The sequence below is a fragment of the Suncus etruscus genome, chromosome 15 (assembly GCF_024139225.1).
Source record: "Suncus etruscus isolate mSunEtr1 chromosome 15, mSunEtr1.pri.cur, whole genome shotgun sequence".
Taxonomy (NCBI): Eukaryota; Metazoa; Chordata; class Mammalia; order Eulipotyphla; family Soricidae; genus Suncus; species Suncus etruscus.
This window is the reverse complement of record NC_064862.1, coordinates 82,211,945-82,232,670: the sequence shown is the minus strand read 5'-3', so window position 1 is coordinate 82,232,670 and position 20,726 is coordinate 82,211,945. Positions and strand designations below refer to the sequence as shown.

The following is a 20,726-nucleotide window of genomic DNA, read 5'->3' as shown; positions in this document are numbered from 1 at the left end:
CAGCAAATAAATGTAGAGATAGAACAGACTCAGGAGGCTGGAGTGATAGCACAGCAGTAGAGTGTTTGCCTTGCACTCAACCAACCCTGGACGGACGCCGGTTCGATTCTTGGCATCCCATATGGTTCCTTGAGCCTGCCAGGAGCGATTTCTTTTATTTTTTTTTAAAGCAGTTTACTTATTTTTAATGGATTGGTTTTGGGGCTACACCCAGCGATGTTCAGGGCTTACTCCTGGCTCTGTGCTCAGAAACCATTCCTGACAAGCACAGGGAACCATGTGGGATGCCAGAAATTGAACTGGGTCTGTCCAGGGCTGGCTGCATGCAAGGCAAATGCATGAGTGCTGAGGGTATGTGGCCCATCCCAAAATAGTAGGGGCTGGAGTGAATGTGCAGTGCTAGAGGGCACTTAGCTTGCCCTGGTTTGATCAATAGCACCACCAAGCCCTGCCAAGGATGATTCCTGAATGCAGAGCCAGTAGGAAGCCTGAGTTCTATTGTGCATATCCCCTGAAGAAGCAAACAAAACATGAACAGAGGGGCCAATAATGACAGCATAGCAAGCATTTTCCTTGCATGTGGTCAACCCATATTGTCCCCCGAACCTGACAGGAGTGATTTCTAAGCGCAGAGCCAGAAGTAACCACTAAGTGCCCAAAACAAAAACAAACACAAAAAAACAACCCACAAATGGAGGTCCTAGATACACCGCAGTGGACTGGGGAACAGGCTTTGCACACAAGACTCAGATTTATTCCCCTTTACAATGCCCCAGGAAGATCAGGAGGTCCTGATGCCATGTGGCCTTTAACAAATCATAAAATAAATTTAAGTCACACTTGCTCACATTCACTTTGGAGTCACTGGGGTCTGGGAAAAACAGTACAGAGAGGAGCAATCACCTTGGATAAGGCTGACATGGGTTTGATGACTAGCACCTGAAATGACCCCCAAACACCACCAGGAGTGAGTGATCCCTAAGCTCATTGGCTGGAGTAAACTCTAAGTACTAAGAGTACTAAGACTACTCCAGGTGATGGGGCCGGAGAGATAGCATGGAGGTAAGGCGTTTGCCTTTCATGCAGGAGGTCATCGGTTGGAATCCCGGCATCCCATATGGTCCCCCGTGCCTGCCAGGAGCAATTTCTGAGCCTGGAGCCAGGAATAACCCCTGAGCACTGCTGGGTGTGACCCAAAAACCACAAAAAAAAAAAAAAAGACTACTCCAGGTGAGAAAAAAAACAAAGACTTGATTTAAGGGGATTTGGGGTCAAACTCTGCAATGGTCAGGGCTGACTCCTGGTTCTGCTTAGGAATGACAACGACAACCGGTAACCTTAGGGGAATAATGTAGAGCTGGAATCAAACCTGCTTGGACTCAGCCAAGGCAAAGACCTGAGACACTTTACTATCTCTCAGGACTGTGAAATGACATGTCAAACTTTAAGTTGGACTCATTTAAGAAATGAAGTCAGGGCTGGGGAGTTAGAACAATCAGACAGGGATCTGTAGAATCATGTCCCTGTGGAACCCCTGGCCAGATCCCAGGATCCCTCCCTCAGGTATAGCACAAGGCAGATGCCCTAGGGCAGCTCTCACCTATGGCCTGCAGGTGCTGGTAGGTCTCCAGCATCACGTCTCTGTAGAGCTTCCTCTGAGAGGCGTCCAGGTACAGCCACTCCTCTGGGGAGAATCTCACGGCCACATCGGAGAAGGTCACTGTGTCCTGAGCCAGGATACATAGGAGGGGTCAGGGCTGAGCCCCACCTGGCACGAGGATGGGATACCCCAAAAAACCTAGAGGGGCACAGGTATTGTCCCCAACCCCTATGGGAGGAACCAGCTTCAATGTCCTTCTTCAATGTCCATGGGCACCCCCAGGACACAGTGACCAGAAATCACACTAGGAAGCCAGATCAGTCAAACATTACTCAAGAAGGTTGTGAGAGGCTGGAGAGATAGCATGGAGGTAAGGCATTTGCCTTGCAAGCAGAAGGACGGTGGTTCGAATCCCGGCATCCCATATGGTCCCCTGTGCCTGCCAGGGGCGATTTCTGAGCATAGAGCCAGGACTGACCCCTGAGCGCTGCTGGGTATGACCCCAGAACAAAAACAAAACAAACAAAAACAAAAAAAACGAAAGAAAGTTGTCAGAGAACCTTTGAACACAAACCACCCCTATGCCAATGCTCTGTGACATTGGACCATGAGCACTCTTGGGAGTAACTCCTGAGCATAGAGAAAGAAGGAGCTAAAAAAAAAAAAAAAAAAACAACTCTGGGTGTGCTGAAAATTCTAAGTACGCACCAGCCCAAACCTGCCCCTAATACCCATCTCTACCCTTGGTATTAGGGAGAGAAAGTTAAAATAAAAATAGGAAAGAAAATTCAAGGTCCAGTCAGAGACTCAAAGCTTAAACCCTAAATAAATCCCTCCTTGAGCAGGTAAAAACGACCTGACTTCCAATCCCTATTTCATATAGAAAGATCCTTTGCTCACGTTTCCCTCTTACAGCCACAGAGCCATGAGACTGCAGTCAAGGAGGTTTTGAACTGGAGGGGCTAGAGGAGTGGTGCAGGCAGTAGGGCATTTGCCTTGCATGCACTAACCTAGGACGAACTGTGGTTTGATCCCCTTACATCCCATATGGTCCCTCAAGCCAGGGGTGATTTCTGAGCACATAGGCAGGAGTAGTCCCAAAGCGTCACAAAAACCAAACCAAAAAAATAAAAGAAAGTACAACTAGTTTGCTGAGGAGAAATGTGACTGCAGGAAGAAGGTGAGTCTCTGCAAAGAAAAGGACAAAAGAGCTGAACTACAAGCCCTGGGGCCCGAGCAACAGTGACAGGGCAAGACAGGGCCAACCTGGGATCAGCACGTGTTAGGGTCCCTAATGTCACTGGAGGAAATCCTCAGTGGAGAGTCAAGAAGCCCTGAGCACTGCAAATGTGGCACAAAATTCAGTAAAAACACAAAAAATTTGAAATAACATAGCACCAAGAAAAGAAAACTAAAACCAATGAAAAACCCACAAAGAAATGCACATGCAGGGGAAAATCCAGCAGCGGTTTTTTTTATTAAGGTAGAAAATTCTCTGCCCAGAGCCCAGAGTTGTGGGGGAAGCTAGTATGACAGAGCCACATGGAGGGTCCTGAGTGAGGACAAGAAGGTGTCATGGGATAGGTATTGGCTTAGCATCTGGAGGCATCAGCAAAAATGCAAAGAACTTTGTGCTGAAAAGACAGGACAATGGGGAGAAATCTTGCCTTGCACTTGGCTGCCCCAGATTGAATTTCCAACACCCCATATGGTCCTCGAGCACAGCAGGAAGAACACCTGAGTGCAGAGCCAGGACTAACCCCCTTTTTGTGCGGTGCCAAAAACTAAAAAATTAATAAGAGAGTTTTTCCCCAGGTGAGGCAGGAATGATGCATCATGGAAGATATCCTGGGATCTCCTTTCCCATGAGTGGATGCTGCAGCGTCTCTGTCTCGCTTTTTCCTGTTTTTTTCCCTTTTTCTCCCTTCCCCCCCTAACCATCCTTCGGAGGCATTTCCCTCCAGGTAGGCTCAGAGCTGGTCTTACCCCCAGTCTCTCCCTACGGCGAGAGGGAGCCCCCTCTCCATCCGGGTACTAGTGGCATCAGTTGGAAGAGCAGGACCATAGTGATGGCAGCAGCCTTAGGTCCAGGGGCATCATGGAACTAGTTTGCTGACCTGCTATGTGGTCTCAGCCAAGTATGCCCTAACCCCAGCCCCCTGAGCAACATGAAGTGGTAAAGGACTCCTACCATGACCCGGAGGAGGATGGGGGGAGGAGGAAGAGAAGAAGGTAGCCACATCAAGGTGAGCAGAGGGCATATCCAAAGGATATAATGAAGTTTCCAGGGCCTTTGGGAAATCAGAGATTGTCTTTCCTATCGGAAAAGGCCATCTCTAGGGAAGCCCAGATGTGGAAGGTGAAGGTGCCGAAAATGCCTACAAATCAGAATGTTTCTCCATCCCAGGGAGATGAAGTAATTCAGTGGTTGACCAAACTCAAATACCACTTCAACCTTTACCCTGAAACTTCTGTGCTGGCCAGCAGCCTTTTGGACAAGTTTCTAGCTACTGTAAAGGCTCACCCCAAATACTTAAGTTGTATTGCAATCAGGTTTTTTTTTTTTCCTAGCTGCCAAGACAATTGAGGAAGATGAGAGAATTCCAGGTCTGAAGATATTGGCAAAGGACAATTTCTGTGGGTGTTCTTCATATGAGATTCTGAGAATGGAAAGAATTATTCTGGATAAATTGAATTGGGATCTTCACACAGCCACACCATTAGATTTTATTCACATTTTCCATGCCATTGCAGTGTCAGCTAGGCCTCAATTACTTAATTGGCCCAAACTGAGCCCATCTCAGCATCTGATAGTCCTTACTAAGCAACTATACTGTAGGGCTTGCAACCAATTCTTGCAGTTCAAGGGTTCTATGCTTGCATTGGCTAGGGTTAGTTTGTTTTTGTTTTGTTTCTGGATCACACCCAGCAGCGCTCAGGGTTTACTCCTGGCTCTAGGCTCAGAAATTGCTCCTGACAGGTTCGGGGGACCATATGGGATGCTGGGATTTGAACCATCATCCTTCTGCATGCAAGGCAAATGCCTTACCTCCATGCTATCTCTCTGACCCCTGGCTAGGGTTAGTTTGGAAATGGAGAAACTCATTCCTGATTGGCTTCCTTTTACAATTGAATTGTTTTAGAAAGCACAGATGAATAGTTCCCAGTTGATCCTTTGCTGGGAGCTGGTGGCACATCATCTTTCTACTCTGTAGTCTTCCCTAAATTCTGTTTGTCTACCGTTCTCTCAAGCACAGCCTGGTGACCTATGACAAAGGAGTGTTCAGATTACAGCCCTTCTCTGTCCCAAGGACAGCAACCAGAAGTGCCAATCAGAGGTACAGCAGCAGCTTTCTACCACCATCTCCCAGTTGCCAGTGGTGGATACCAACATGCCTCTGCTAAACACAAAGTGGAGGAAATGGAAGTGGATGACTTCTATGATGGAATTAAACAGTTCTATCATGAAGATAATGCCTCAGAAAGTGTGGGTTCTGGAGGCCAAAGAGGTGGCGCTAGAGGTAAGGTGTCTGCCTTGCAAGCGCTAGCCAAGGAAGGACCAAAGTTCGGTCCCCAGGCGTCCCATATGGTCCCCCCAAGCCAAGGGCAATTTTCGATCCCCCTGCGTCCCATATTGTTCCCCCTAGCCAGGGGCAATTTCTGAGTGCTTAGCCAGAAGTAACCCCTGAGCATCAAACGGGTGTGGCCCCCCCCAAAAATAAAAGTGTGGGTTCTGTTTGTGGCACTGATTTGTGAAGGAAAATGGGACACACTTTCCCCTTGTCCACCTTTACAGCCTGTTTCTGTTATGTAGTTTCAAGTACAAACCAAGGTAGACCATTCTAGGAATGGGAATAGGAAAATCAAGGAAGGCTGCTACATATAAAAATTTAGGGGTGGGGCTGGAGAAATAGGTAGGTAGATAGATAGGTAGAGAGGTAAGGAGGTAAGTCATTGGTTCAAATCCCGGCATTCCATATGGTCCCCCATGCCTGCCAGGAGTGATTTCTGAGTGTGGAGCCAGGAGTAACCCCTGAGCACTGCCGGGTGTGACCAAAAACCAAAACCAAAACCAAAAACAAAAACAAAATTTAGGGGCCGCAGCAGTGGCGCAGCCATAAGGCATTTGCCTTGCACTTGTCTGACCTAGGACGGACCACGATTCAATCCCCTGGCGTTCCATATGGTCCCCCAAGCCAAGAGTGATTTCTGAGCGCTTAGCCAGGTGTAACCCCAGAGCTCACCGGGTGTGCCCAAAATACTTCTGGTGTGGTGAGTTCTAATTTATATTATTCAAGCACTGAAAGTGTGAAATACAGAAGATCCTCTAAATTTAAAAGCTAAGAAATCTTGTAGTATTTGTCAGTTCCCCATTTCTCTGCTAAAATGTAAAATAGATTGTCCTGTGTCAAAACTTCACATTAAATTTTCTTTTTGAAATTTAGAAATACATAGCTAGCAATCCCTTACCTTGTTCTGACTTAATTTCCCTCTTGCTTGCTTCTTTATTAAGATTGTACTGAAATTAATGCATGTTGACCTGTAGTTTGGCTCCCATTGATTAGAAAACTCTTAAAATGGATATATATATATATATAGATAGATAGATATATATATCTATATATATATATATATTTTTTTTTTTAGCAATTTAGTGAACAATATTTTTTCAGTGTGATAGTTACATCTAATTCATGATCTGAATTCAAATTTATTGAAGAAGGGTACTTTGAAGTTCTTCCATATGAATCAGAGGTAGTAATAGAAAAAGACTCGGAACTACATTGATTTTTTTCTTTTTCTTTTTGGTTTTTGGGCCACACCCGTTTGATGCTCAGGGGTTACTCCTGGCTATGTGCTCAGAAGTCGCCCTTGGCTTGGGGGGACCATATGGGACGCTAGGGGATCGACCTGCGGTCCGTCCTACGCTAGTGCTTGCAAGGCAGACACCTTACCTCTAGCGCCACCTTCCCGGCCCTGATTTTTTTCTTTTTGGTCTCGTTTTAGCTTTTAGAGTTTAGAAAGAAAATCATTGTTTTCCTTTTGGTTTATTTTAAAAGTAAAACTTGGGGCCGGAGCAGTGGTGCTTGTGGTAGGGCGTCGGCCTTGCCTGTGCTAGCCTAGGAAGGACCACTGTTCGATCCCACAGCAACCCCATATGGTCCCCCAAGCCAGGAGTGATTTCTAAGCACAGAGCCAGGAGTAACCCCTGAGCATCACCGGGTGTGGCCCAGAAACCAAAAAAAAAAAAAAAAAGTTAACATTAAAGTGGCATGTAATTAGAACATGATTTGATGAAAGCATATTTTTTAACATTTGATAAAGTTAATATATCCAGGTCCTCACCAAAGAAAATGTAACAACTAAAGTAAATTTTTGTTTGTAACTTCTCACAATCAGGAGAGACTATCCAGATGTTGGGACAGCTCTGTCAGATAACCGAATTCAGTACCCCTTATGTAAAGCTATTAGGATTTTTTTTGTATTATTATTTTTTTGGTTTCTGGGTCACAGCCAGCAGCGCTTAGGGGTTCCTCCTGGCTCTATGCTCAGAAATCGCTCCTGGCAGGCTCGGGGGACCATTTGGGATGCCAGGATTCGAATCGCCGTCCTTGTGCATGTGCAAGGCAAACGTGTTACCTCCATACTATCTCTGGCCCCGCTATTAGGATTTTCTCCATGAAAGTTATGACCCATGTCTCCTTGGTCTACCTGTATTTCTATCTGGATCTTGACCTTTCTTTTCAGTCTGAAGAAGGCATGGCAGTTTGAACCATGTACTGATGATAAAAAGCCTCTGGGAGCAATAAAAAGTTGTCCATCAAAAGTTATTAAAAATTAGGGCCCGGAGAGATAGCACAGCGGTGTTTGCCTTGCAAGCAGCCGATCCAGGACCAAAGGTGGTTGGTTCGAATCCCGGTGTCCCATATGGTCCCCCGTGCCTGCAAGGAGCTATTTCTGAGCAGATAGCCAGGAGTAACCCCTGAGCACCGCCGGGTGTGACCCAAAAACCAAAAAAAAAGTTATTAAAAATTAAAAAAAAAAGAAATCCTGGGATCAAGGTCTCGTTCCTCACCAACATCAGGGTCCATATTACCAGGAATGCAACCTGGATCCCAGCACTCCATAAGATCTGACACTGAGTCAAGAGAAAGGCTGAGCATCACCGGGTGTGAACCAAAATCAAACCAAACACAATATAACAAACAAGGAAAAGATGGCCTCAAACAGAAGAGTCAAGAACCCCTTCCCACACCCCAACCCTGTCTCCCCACATTCCTGTCTCCCCACCCTGTCCCTCTCTGAGCCCACACTCGCCCACCTACCTGGGGACAGGACGTCAGATGATGCAGCCCCATCATCTCCCTCCTGGATTATTCCTGAAGAGCAGCAGTAAGCCTTTTGCAGGAAGCTCTGGAGGAAAGGCAAAACCGTGAACACCAGAGATGAGCACAATCCCCTGCCCTAACCAGAAATGCCTTCACTGAGGCCAGAAACACTCTTATGGGCTGCAGCCTTGGGCACCAGCTCAGACCCACACAGGGAGATGCGGCCAGAGGCTCCTTACTATTTCAAAGACACAGAACTGGCTGGGATCCTGGTTGTAACAGGGACAAGAATGCTGGCCTCACTCTACAAAACTGCACCCTGGAACCCTGCAACCTCCCTGGACTCCACACAGCCCCTGGGAGCCCAGGGCAATCCACCACACTCTGGGGCAATAGCCCTGCACACCAGAGCTTCTGAGGATGGCAGCAGCACCACCCCCACTTTAAGCCAGAAAATGGCTCTGCTACAGGGACTTGGGGACAAACCCTCTGCTGCCTTCCTGGTAGGCTGGTGGGAACATAGACCACGTCAGGGCCTGGGTGAACATGGGCACTGCCACCAGCTTTGTCCCATATGCCCAGGGTTCCCCTGGGTCCTGCTTGCTCGTAAGTCTGATCAGAACTTCTGAACCTGACATCAAAAATCTGCTCTTCTGTGCAGGAACATTTGTGGAAAGAGCCTGTACAGCGTGTTGTACAGCCAAATAAGCCTAGTCTCCACAAGAGTTTAGTAAAGGTCATGATTTGACCTGTGCCTGGCAGTTGGTTGGAGATTCTAGACTAAAGTCTATCTATTTTTGGTGTGTGTGTGTGGGTTTACACCTGGCAGCACTCCGTTTATTCCTGGCTCTACACTCAGAAATTGCTCCTGGCAGGCTTGGGGGACCATATGGGATTATGGGATTCGAACCACCGACCTTCTGCATGTAAGGGAAACACCTTACCTCCATGCTATCTCTCTGGCCCCTAAAGTCTAATTTTTGTTTTGTTTTGTTTTGTTTTTTTGGGCCACACCTGGCGGTGCTCAGGGGTTACTCCTGGTTGTCTGCTCAGAAATAGCTCCTGGCAGGCACGGGGGACCATATGAGACACCGGGATTCGAACCAACCACCTTTGGTCCTGGATCAGCTGCTTGCAAGGCAAACGCCGCTGTGCTATCTCTCCGGGCCCAGTCTAATTTTTCTTAAAAAAAAAAAATTTGGGGGGGGGGCCACACCCAGTGACTCTCAGGGTTTACTCCTGGCTACGGGCTCAGGAATCACTCCTGGCTTGGGGGACTACATGAAACACTGGGGAACAAACTGTGGTCCATCCCAGATTAGCACATGCAAGGCAAACGCCCTACCGTTTGTGCCACAGCTCTGACCCCCTAAAGTCTACTTTTTAACTATGAAAAAAAAAAGTGGAGGGAGGGGACAATAGTACAGTTGGGAGTTTGTTTGCTCTAAAGTCCATTGGCTCAAGTTGGATACTTGGACTTGAAATATGTTTCCAGGGGCCACAGAGATAGCATGGAGGTAAGGCATTTGCCTTGCATGCAGAAGGACAGTGGTTCGAATCTCGGCATCCCATATGGTCCCCCGAGCCTGCCAGGAGTGATTTCTGAGCATAGAGCCAGGAGTAACCCCTGAGCGCTGCCAGGAGTGACTCAAAAAACAAACAAACAAACAAAAATGCTTCCAGAACCCCGCTTGGACTACCCAACTATCTCTTTGCCCAAGATAACTATTTTGCATAAAATCCTTTTTCCAAAGCACTCACCTCAAAAGTCTGTGGTCACTAGTCAAGGGCGAGTTGCAACTTGATAGGAGGAGCAAAATTATTTATCTAGAAAATAAAACCCCAAAGTCAGACTCAGAATAATAGTAGGGCGGTTAGGGGACTTGCTGGGCATGTGGGCTATCTGAGTTGGCCCTGTCAGAAGTGATGTTTGAATGCAGAACTAGGCATTAACCCTAAAAACAGCCGGGCAAGACACCAAGCCAAAAAGTAAAACCAAAATGTACTGAAAGTAGGATGCTGATTGGCACTTAGCCTACCAGGATCTGATCTCCAGCACCCCAGGCAAGGCCAGGGGTGATTCCTGAGTGCAGGGGAACAAGAGAAAAGAAAAATACTAGTGTTTCCTGAAACCCCACCCTGCTGCCTGGACCACGGCCCCACATGACACCCCAGAACCCCTTTCCTGGCAGACAATGAAAATGACAAGGGCAACTGGGCCTTTGGTAGTTGGGGGGTGTGGCCCTGCCCCGCACCGTCCATCTGGAGGTTCTCCAGCAGCTCCAGGACCTGCAGCCCGTCATGTGGGTGGTCGGGATAGTCCCCCGCACCCATGCAGCGCCCCAAGCTCAGGGTACCCCAGATCCAGGGCTCCCGCAGCACCATCACGGGGCTGGAGGCCACCAAGGCCTGGGGCCCCAGGCTCGTGCACTGACATCATGCTGGCACCCAGCGCCCCACGCTGGCACTCTGGGGCGCCCGCTACTCACCACGCGGACCCCGGGGTCTAGACTGATTGGCCTTCGCGTTCCCCCCACCCTGGGCGCTTCTATCCGTCGTTCCCCACCGGACCCGGCGGACCCTCGGGTCCGAAAAAGGGTCCCAGGTCCCCGTCTGATGACGTCATCCGCCACCGCCTCCAGCCTTAAAGGGCCAGCCCCAGGTAAAGGCAGGTCTTATGGGGCAAGTAAGGTGAATTTTCTGCCAGGGAGATAGTCCCTGAGCACCACCAGATATGGCCCCAAAACAAAACAAAACAAAAACGAGTTTCATCTAGGTGTTTCTGTATTTTATAGGATGCTGAGGATCAAATATAGGGCCTCTCACAATTAATATTATCTTATATGATAATATAAAATCACTATGACAAGTGATCAAATTACAAATATTTTATCAAATATTTACTTTTTGGGGTGGGCCCTCACCTGGCGACCACTGGGGTTACTTCTGACTCTGCTCAAAAATCACTCCAGGCGGGCTAGGGGAACCATATGAATGCCAGGAAATGAACCCTGTTGGCCTCCTGCAAGGCAAATAAATGCCCTACCTTCTGTGCTTATCGCTCAGTCCCTTAACTACAATCAATCAGGCTGGAGCACCAGTATGGGTTCAAAACGAACAAAAGAGTTGCATCTTCCGGGGCGGAGATAGCACAGCGGTAGACCATTTGTCTTGCAAGCAACACATCCAGCACACACGGTGGTTCGAATCCCAACATTCCATTGTTCCCCAGGAGTAACCCCTAGTGTGACACAAAATCCAAAAAATAAAAATAAAAATGGTTTCGTCTTCCATCTGAGTATTTTGTGCTGTCACCCCAACCTACAGCATGATGGCTGACTACCAGTAGGAATACTGTGCAGCACACCTAGCCTCCCGCCTGAAAAAGGGGGTGCAGTCTTGGTAGACACTGCAGAGAAAGGGCCACTTGTGCCCTAAGTTAGCGCTTGGCAGGATAGCAACAAAGGGTTTATTAAACATTAATGCATAATGAGAATTAACAATGCTGAGTAGATGAAAAAACTGTGTGCCTTTGCCCCTTGCAGTTGAACAAGAATTGCTGAAACACACCCTACTTCCCTAAGCTGCCTTTCCCATGCTGGAAGAATTTACACTAATATTTTGTTCTGCCTTTCCCAAGCTGGTAGAATCTACAATAATAGGGCCCGTAGAGATAGCACAGCGGTTTGCCTTGCAAGCAGCCAATCCAGGACTAAAGGTGGTTGGTTCGAATCCCGGTGTCCCATATGGTCCCCTGTGCCTGCCAGGAGCTATTTTTGAGCAGACAGCCAGGAGTAACCCCTGAGCACCGCCGGGTGTGGGCCCCCCCCCCAAAAAAAAAAGAATCTACAATAATAATTTTGGCCAGTGACTTAGTACCATGTAGGTTCTGAAAATGTTTGGTCTTTATTTTTTTTTTGTTTTGTTTTGTTTTGTTTTTTTTGTTTTTGGGCCACACCCAGTGTTGCTCAGGGGTTACCCCTGGCTGTCTGCTCAGAAATAGCTCCTGGCAGGCACGGGGACCATATGGGACACCGGGATTTGAACCAACCACCTTTGGTCCTGGATCGGCTGCTTGCAAGGCAAACGCCGCTGTGCTATCTCTCCGGGCCCGTGGTCTTTATTTTTTTTAAACAACTTTATTACATACATGATTGTGTTTGGGTTTCAGTCATGTAAAGAACACCACCCATCACCAGTGCAACATTCCCATCACCAATGTCCCAAATCTCCCTCCTCCCCACCCAACCCCTGCCTTTACTCTAGACAGGCTTTCTATTTCCCTCATACATTCTCATTATTAGGATAGTTCAAAACGTAGTTATTTCTTTATCTAATTAAACTCATCCCTGTTTGTGGTGAGCTTCATGAGGTGAGCTGTTACTTTCAGTTCTTTTCCTTTCGTGTCTGAAAGTTGTTATTGCAAGAATGTCTTTCATTTTTCTTAAAACCCATAGATGAGTGAGACCATTCTGCATCTTTCTCTCTCTCTCCGAATGTTTGGTCTTTTTAAGAATTACATCCGCTCCCTTTAACAATTGCCTTAGCTGGGCCTGGAGAGATAGCACAGTGGCGTTTGCCTTGCAAGCAGCTGATCCAGGACCAAAGGTGGTTGGTTCGAATCCCGGTGTCCCATATGGTCCCCCGTGCCTGCCAGGATCTATTTCTGAGCAGATAGCCAGGAGTAACCCCTGAGCACCGCCAGGTGTGGCCCAAAAAAAAACAAAAAAAATAAAAAAATTGCCTTAGCTTAGCATTAATAGACAATGGACTAGCTTAAAGACCAAGTTCCATTTCAACCACTTGGTCATTAAGCGAATTGGTCATTAAGTGAGGAACTGCATGTACTGTATACAGTAGTACAGTATATGCACAGTACTTGACAATACAATATTCTGAATAAGTCAAATAACAAGAAAGATCAAACTGAAAACTTCCACTTGTTTTCATTTGCATAGGTCATGTAATTTACACACAGTACTGCAATGTATTACAGAACATAAAGTTAGTAAAGTAGGTACATTAAAGCACCAAAACCACCGCATTGTACTGTAGTGTGTGCAAGATGGAAAAAGGATTTTTTTTTTTTGGTTTTTGGGTCACACCTGGCAGTGCTCAGGGGTTACTCCTGGCTATACACTCAGAAATCGCTCCTGGCAGGTTTGGGAGACCATATGGGACGCCGGGATTCGAACCACCAACCTTCTGCTGCAAGGCAAACACTTTACCTCCATGCTATCTCTTCGGCCCCGGAAAAAGGATATTTAAAGTAAAATAACAGTGAAGAGATGGTCGTAAGTGTGAGCGGTCACTAAACAAGTAGGTTGCTAAGCGAGGAGTATCTGTATTTTGTTGATTATAGTTTACTAGTGAAAATGATCCAAGAGGAAAGAATGTCTTTTTTTTTTTAATTTCTGTTTAGGGTAAATGAAAATGATTACAGTAGAAAGAAATTATAAAATACACGGGGCTGGAAAAATAGCACAGTGGTAGAGCATTTGCCTTGCACGTAGCCAACCCGGGATGGACAGTGGTTCGAATCCCAGAATCCCATCTGGCCTCCAGAGCCTGCCAAGAGCAATTTCTGAGCACAGAGCTAGGAGTAACCCGAGTGATGCAGGATGAGTCCCCCCACAAAATTTATAAAATATGTATGTTTAGATGGCTGTCTAATGATTGTACTGAAACATATTTAACCCTGTGGCTAAAATGTCATGCTTGTCCTATTCAAGTTCCTACTATTGATCACTTTTTGCTTCAATATGAAGCAGAACTTCAAACGAAATGGACTCAGTTATGACAGCTCTTGAGAACGCTTGGTCTCTGAGTACCCACTCTTTGCCTACTCCTAGCTCCCATCCTTCTATGCAAGAAACCCTGAAGCCCTCGTATCAGTTCTGCTTGACTCAGCTGGCCTCTGGCATTTTTGTACGTTGTAGAGTGCTAAGGAAAAACTTTGAGGCCTCTCACAATTAATATATGTTATCTCCTAATGAGCCACAATCATCATCTTGAATTTTCATTCAGTGAAACTGAGGGCAGGTAATGTGGGCAACACAGGCATGACATATAGCCTGATCCCCATATTTAAAAAAGTATGTTTCCCCTTGAAAAACAGGGTGTTGCTATGTTACACCCACAGCTCTACATGTGCTTTTGTTTGGCCCTACATTTATTTATTTATTTATTTTAGTGCCCAAATCAAACCTAGAGTCTCCAATATATAAGGGAAACACTCAGGCAATGAGCCACATCCATGCAGTACAGATTTTAAAAATTCCTAATCAAGCCAGATTACTAGTACAGCAGTATGGAGCCTGCTTGGGATCACCAACTAGACGCGATTCTTGTGCACAGAGAGCCTGAAATGTGTGTATTGTATAGAAGATGGTTTTATGTAAAAATAAATAAATAGGGGCCGGAGAGATAGCACAGTGGTAGGGCGTTTGCCTTGCATGTATGCAGGTGGTTCGAATCCAGGCATTCCATATCCCAGTCCCTAGAGCCTGCCAGGAGTGATTTCTGAGCAGACAGCCAAGAGTAATCCCTGAGCACTGCTGGGTGTGACCCCAAAACCAAAATAAATAAATAAACACATAAGTAAATGCATTATGGAGCTAATAAGACAGCAGATAAGACAATTTACTTGCCTGCAGCCAAAACTTTAAAAGGGAAAAACGACCCCACTATCCCACCAGCATAATTTGGTTGGTTCTTTTGGGTCGTTTCTCAAATTTCCTGCAATAGTTTGTTCAAACCCCTTTTCTCCTTCCATCTCCTTCAACCCCGCCCTAAGGCTGCCCTTTCCCTAGCCCTACTCACCTCTTCCTCAGTCTCTTCTTTTTTTTTTTTTTTTTTGGGGGGGGTCACACCCGGCAGTGCTCAGGGGTTATTCCTGGCTCCGTGCTCAGAAATTGCTCCTGGCAGGCACGGGGGACCATATGGGACGCCGGGATTCGAACCGATGACCTTCTGCATGAAAGGCAAACGCCTTACCTCCATGCTATCTCTCCGGCCCCCTCAGTCTCTTCTATCCACAGAGATGATCCTGGTTCATTGGCAGGAACAAATGCAACAAGATCAAACTGTCCCGCGCTTGGTCTGTCCCATCTCTGGGGGCCGCCACCCCCGAAGCTCTGTGGGGTGCCTCCGCTGTTCACCTGGCTGAGACCTTGGAGCTCTGGGAGCTCAGACTTCCCTGGACAGCCAGAGAGAAAAAACAAATCGTCCCTCCAGGACCCCCTAACCCAGCAGGGGAGCCCTACACCTCTCAGCCTAGGCAGTGCAGATGCTTTACGCACAGGAAGACCTCGTAGAAAAAGCCCCTACTTTGTGAGGTCAAGCTACTTCTGGCTGGAGTCTTAAAGGGCCTGGCTCCAGCTACTGAAGAGGCTCTTTCTGGCCTAGAAGGTGAATTTTTTCACATCTGGACTTGATTCAGATGATCCCAATAGCTGGGGATCCACCCCGTGTCATAGAGAAATGGGGAGATGGAGAACTAAAGAGATAACTAGTAGGGTCTGAATTATAGCACAGTGGGGAGGGCGTTTGCCTTGCACAAAGCTGTCCAGAGTTCTAGCCCTAGCATCCTAGATGGTCCCCTGAGCCTGCAATGTGATTTCTTTCTTTTTTTTTTTTTTTGGTTTTTGGGCCACACCTGGCAGTGCTCGGGGTTACTCCTGGCTACCTGCTCAGAAATAGCTCCTGACAGGCACAGGGGACTGTATGGGACGCCGGGATTCGAACCAACCATCTTAGGTCATGAACAGGCTGCTTGCAAGGCAAACACCACTGTGCTATCTCTCCGGCCCCTGCAATGTGATTTCCGAGTGCAGAGTCAGTTGTAACCCCTGAACACCACTGAGTGTGGTCCATAAACAAAATTTTAAAAAAAGGGGAGGGGGGAATGACAAGTAAAAATGTTTTTAATTAATACTGCTAACTCCATCCACTTGCCTAGGCTACCTTGAACCCACCTACCAAACAAGAACTAAGTGCTGAGAGATCACTGGAGACTCATTTTCCAATGTGTGTGATGCTTTGTGTTTCCGAGGCCACATGCAATAGTGCTCAGACTTAATTCTTGCCTCTGCTGTACGATCACTTTCAGCTGGACTAAGGAAACCCTTTGGGGTGCTAGGGATGGAACTTGGTTTAGCAAAACCCGGTAAAGCAAGAATCTTCCAAACTATGTAGTTTCTGATCCAGGATGTCAGTGTACATGCCATTAAATTTCCAGCTTCTGTATCAACTGTTCATGCTCTCCCAGTTACATGAATGAACCAGAGACTGCTTTCCTGCCCAGTTCACTGAGCCCCTGACGTCCCTCTGCCTGCTCCCTAGGGGCTCTGGCCACTTCACCCAAGCTCCACACGTTTGAGAAGTGTGGCACCAGCATTGTGACCCAGGCCGTCCTGTCCCAGCTGCTACACCTGCACTGACTATGGCCTGAGCTTGAAGATGCAGGGCCACTTCTGGGTGGGTAACCAGTTGTATTGCCAGTGCTAAGGGACACCAGCCCCTCACAGTCCCCAGAACTGAGCCTGTGACTGCCCTCAGCCTGAAGCCTGCAGGACAGGTGAGAGAGGACAAGGGTGGTGAGGGTGAGGAGGGCCAGGACAAAGTACTTCTTAGGCCTCAAGGAGGTGGTCCCATTTCTTGGGAGAGACAGGCATGCACCAGGTGTGGGGTCCTGGGAGTTCCAGGCCTGAAGACAAGAAATCTAGGCACAGTGTTTGTAAAGTTTACAACTTAGGCACTTGTAGAGGTATATGTATGGCAAATAAAGTAGATGTTACAGTCAAAAAAATAAAAATTACAATAGCCAGAATCTGGAAACTACACAGATGCCCTATAACAGGTGACTATCGAAACTGTGGTACATATACAAAAATGTAATACTATGCACCTGTCAAAAATGAAGTAATGAGGGCCCGGAGAGATAGCATAGTGGTGTTTGCCTTGCAAGCAGCCGATCCAGGACCAAAGGTGGTTGGTTCGAATCCCGGTGTCCATATGGTCCCCCGTGCCTGCCAGGAGCTATTTCTGAGCAGACAGCCAGGAATAACCCCTGAGCACCACCGGATGTGGCCCCCCCCCCAAAAAAAAAAAAACCAAACCAAACCAAACAAAAACAAAAATGAAATAATAAAATTTTCCTATATAAAGTCAGAGGAAGAGAGACAGACACAGAATAGTCCCTCTCATCTGTGGGATTTAAGAAAAATAAGACATTGTAATAACACCCAGAGACAATGGAGGTGAGGACAGGAAGACAGGCACATGATATGAAGCTTACTACAAAGATTGGTGAATCCAGTTAGAGAAATAACTATACCAACAACTATCAGGACAATGGTAGTGAGTGAGAGAAATAGAATGCCTGTCTTGAATACAGGCAGGGTGTGAGGGAGGCGAGAAATGGAGGGCACCGATGGTGGAAAGGTTGAACTGGTAAAGGGAGTGTACTTCTTTTGTTTGTTTTTCGGGTTACACCCGGCAGTGCTCAGGGGTTACTCCTGGCTCTATGCTCAGAAATCGCTCCTGGCAGACTCGGAGGACAGTATGGGATGCCGGGATTCAAACTACCGTTCTTCTGCATGCAAGGCAAATGCCCCACCTCCATGCTATCTCTCCGGCTCAAGGAAGTATACTTTTATGAGTAAAACCCAACTACAAACATGTTTGTAACCATGGTGCTTAAATAAACATATTAAAAAACAAAAATGAGGAATCGAAGAGATAGCCCAGCAGTAGGGTGTTTGTCTTGTATGCAGCCGATCCAGGATGGATGGTGGTTTGAATTCCGGCATTCCATATGGTCCCCCAAGCTTGCTAGGAGTGATTTCTGAGTGCAGAGCCAGGAGTAACCCCTGAGCAATGCCGGGTGAGACCCAAAAAACAAAAACAAAAAGAAAAGGAAACAAACGGCTGCAAAACCAAAAAATCAAAACACCACTTTTGGGGCTTGGTTAAAGCTCACTGTGGAGCCTATAATCACCAAAGTGAAGGCCAGGCAGGATCACCCACACAATGGAAAGAAACAGCATATCTGCTATTTAAATACCTCAGGGCTGGAGATATAGAACTGCACGGAGGGCTCATGTATGGTAGTTGGCCAGCCTAGGTTAAATCCCCAGCATCCAATAAGGTCCCTGAGTCAGAGGAACTCCTGAACATTGCCGGCTATAGCCTCCCAATCCACCTCCCAAAAAGGGAAAAGGGCCCACTATAGGCATATTCCTCTCAAGCATCAATCAGTTCACTTTCTTTTTTTCATTTTATATACTTCTGGGGATTCCCACAAGGTGGTGCTCATGCGTCCTCTTGGCTGTGTGCTCCCCAATCACTCTTGGTGTGACTCAGGATTCCATCCCCACATACAGCAAGAGACTTTCCCACTGGATGTGGATCCAGCCAAGAAATGAGCAAGTTTAAACAAAACTCGAGCTAACACTTTATCAAATTAAAATAATATTTTATTTCCCTCACTAACCCCTTCTCCACAGATCACAGTATTTCTTCAGTGTGAAAAATACTATCTTTAGGTTGGAAAACTTTCTGAATTCACGCTGACACTCAGGTGAGACTAATGGGAGACTAATAGGCAACTTCTCCGCGCACTGGGCTTTCAGTTCTCTCAGTAGTGCAGAGACCAGAGAAGGGGTGATGGGGCTGGAACCCAGAGCCCTACTTTACAAATCTTATGTGCTTATGGCACTAAGCTTTCCAGGCACCACAATCATAATATTGATTTGGCACTTGCAAATCTTACCAGCTGGTTCCTGTTTGGAGTTCCCATCCCAAATGCAAATTGCAAAACCTGAACTTATAGTCTGCATTCTACAATCAACCCAAATATGCCACAGAAGAATTAGTTGAACAAAACTGGCTGAATGCGGCAACCTAGGTGGGGGGAATGCATGTTGTTTTCAAGTACAAAATAAGTTTACAGAAAAGGGAAGATGCGTTGGGAGGGCCGAGGTGAGGAGTTCAGTAAAATCCAAATTAGATTTTTTTTCTGGGTTCACTCACCAATGGTTTAACGTACAATCAAAATTGTTTATGAGGGCCTGAGAGATAGTGAAGGAGGTTGCTTTGCATATGGCTGACTTGGCTTCAATCCCTGGCATTCCATATTGTCCCTGAGCACTCCCAGGTTGATTCCTGAATGTAGAGGAAGTAGTAACCTCTGAGCACTTCTTAAAAACATATATATACACACACACATATATATACATATATATATATATTAATTCTGAGTGAGCCAGAGAGAAATAACAGCAAGGAAATAACAGAAATAATAGTTTCCCTTCCATGTGGCAGACCAGAATCCCATAATCCCAATATTCCACAAAGCACTGGCAGGAGGAAGAATTAATAAATGATAAATCAGGGACTGGGGTGATAACACAGCGGTAGGACATTTGCCTTGCCTGGGTTCGATTCCCGAACATCCCATATGGTTCCCAGAGCCTGCCAGGAGTGATTTCTAAGCGCAAAGCCAGGAATAAACCCTGAGCACTGCTGGATGTGGCCCCAAAACCAAAATCCAAAAAACTGAGAATCACTGGGTTGGTCCCAAAGGAAAAGCAAACAAAAATTTGCATAGTGTTCTCTTACGCTGCAAACAGTGGAATCACATTCGATCACCAGCATCACAATCTGAGTGCTTCAGGGTTGGTTGCAGATGCACGGGGCCAGTAGTAACCCCTGAACAACCACTACTAAGGCAGCCTCAAAAAAATTTTAGGGGCCAGAGAGATAGAATGGAGGTAAGACATTTGCCTTGCATGCAGAAGGATGGTGGTTCGAATTCCGGCATCCCATATGGTTCCCCGAGCCTGCCAGAGCAATTTCTGAGCATAGAGCCAGGAGTAACCCCTGAGCGCTGCCAGGTGTGCCCCAAAAAAAGAAAAAAAATTTTTTTAAAAAGGATAAGAATGGGACCGGAGCAGTGGCGCAAGTGTTAGGGTGTTTGCTTTGCACACGCTAACCTAGGACAGACCGTGGTTCGATCCCCCCGCTTCCCAGATGGTCTCCAAAGCCAGGAGCGATTTCTGAGCACAGAACCAGAACTGGGTGTGGCCCAAAACGCAAAAAAAAAAAAAAAGCTTATTGGGGAATTTCTAAACTACACTAATGATGCAATGAAAAGGCAAGTGTGGAGATAGGGCAGCAGGGCATCCAGCTGTCAAAGCAAAGGGCACCGACAGGTCTGTGATGTGTGATGCCAGGCTGAGCACACAGACAGGGGATGAAGGCTCAGGAACTCAGGATCTGTCCTAAACCGTAAACACCCACAGACTGGGAACCAGAAAGAGCAAAACCAAGACAGCAGAGCTCCAGATTCTTCTCGGCTCAGTATAAAGGTAGAGAATGGGAGCGGGAGATACCCCTACCCCTAACCTGAGAACACAACACCCCATGCCCAGCATATACATTTCATAGGTGCCCAGGTGGCTTCACCTTCACCCCAGCCTGAAGCCCAGAAGCCTTATTCCACACAAATGCCTAAATGCCTTTAATATTTGGCTGTAATGGGGAATTCATGGGTGTTCTGCACTGTGTTATATAATTTTCAATCATCCCCCAGTTTGCGGATTTACTGCGACTTGCTTCATCAAGGCAACTTCACTGGCTGTGTCCCTTGAACCTACTAAGGTCCATCGGGGGCCATGCCACTTTCCATGCCATAGTTATTCAAATAAAAGGCAGGCTTTGCAGCCAGAGCAATAGCACAGTTTTTGTCTTGCATGCGACAGACCTGGGTTCGATCCCCAGCATCCCTTATAGTT

At 46.8% G+C, this 20,726-nt stretch overlaps 1 protein-coding gene and 1 pseudogene across 1 annotated transcript in view; one reads left to right on the top strand and one right to left on the bottom strand.

The window, feature by feature from the left end:
- The window catches only part of LOC126030706 (zinc finger protein 420-like), a 97,908-nt gene that overhangs the window by 26,897 nt on the left and 50,285 nt on the right, over positions 1 to 20,726 (bottom strand). The window lies entirely within an intron of this gene.
- On the top strand, positions 3,869 to 5,432 carry LOC126030707 (cyclin-I-like; annotated as a pseudogene).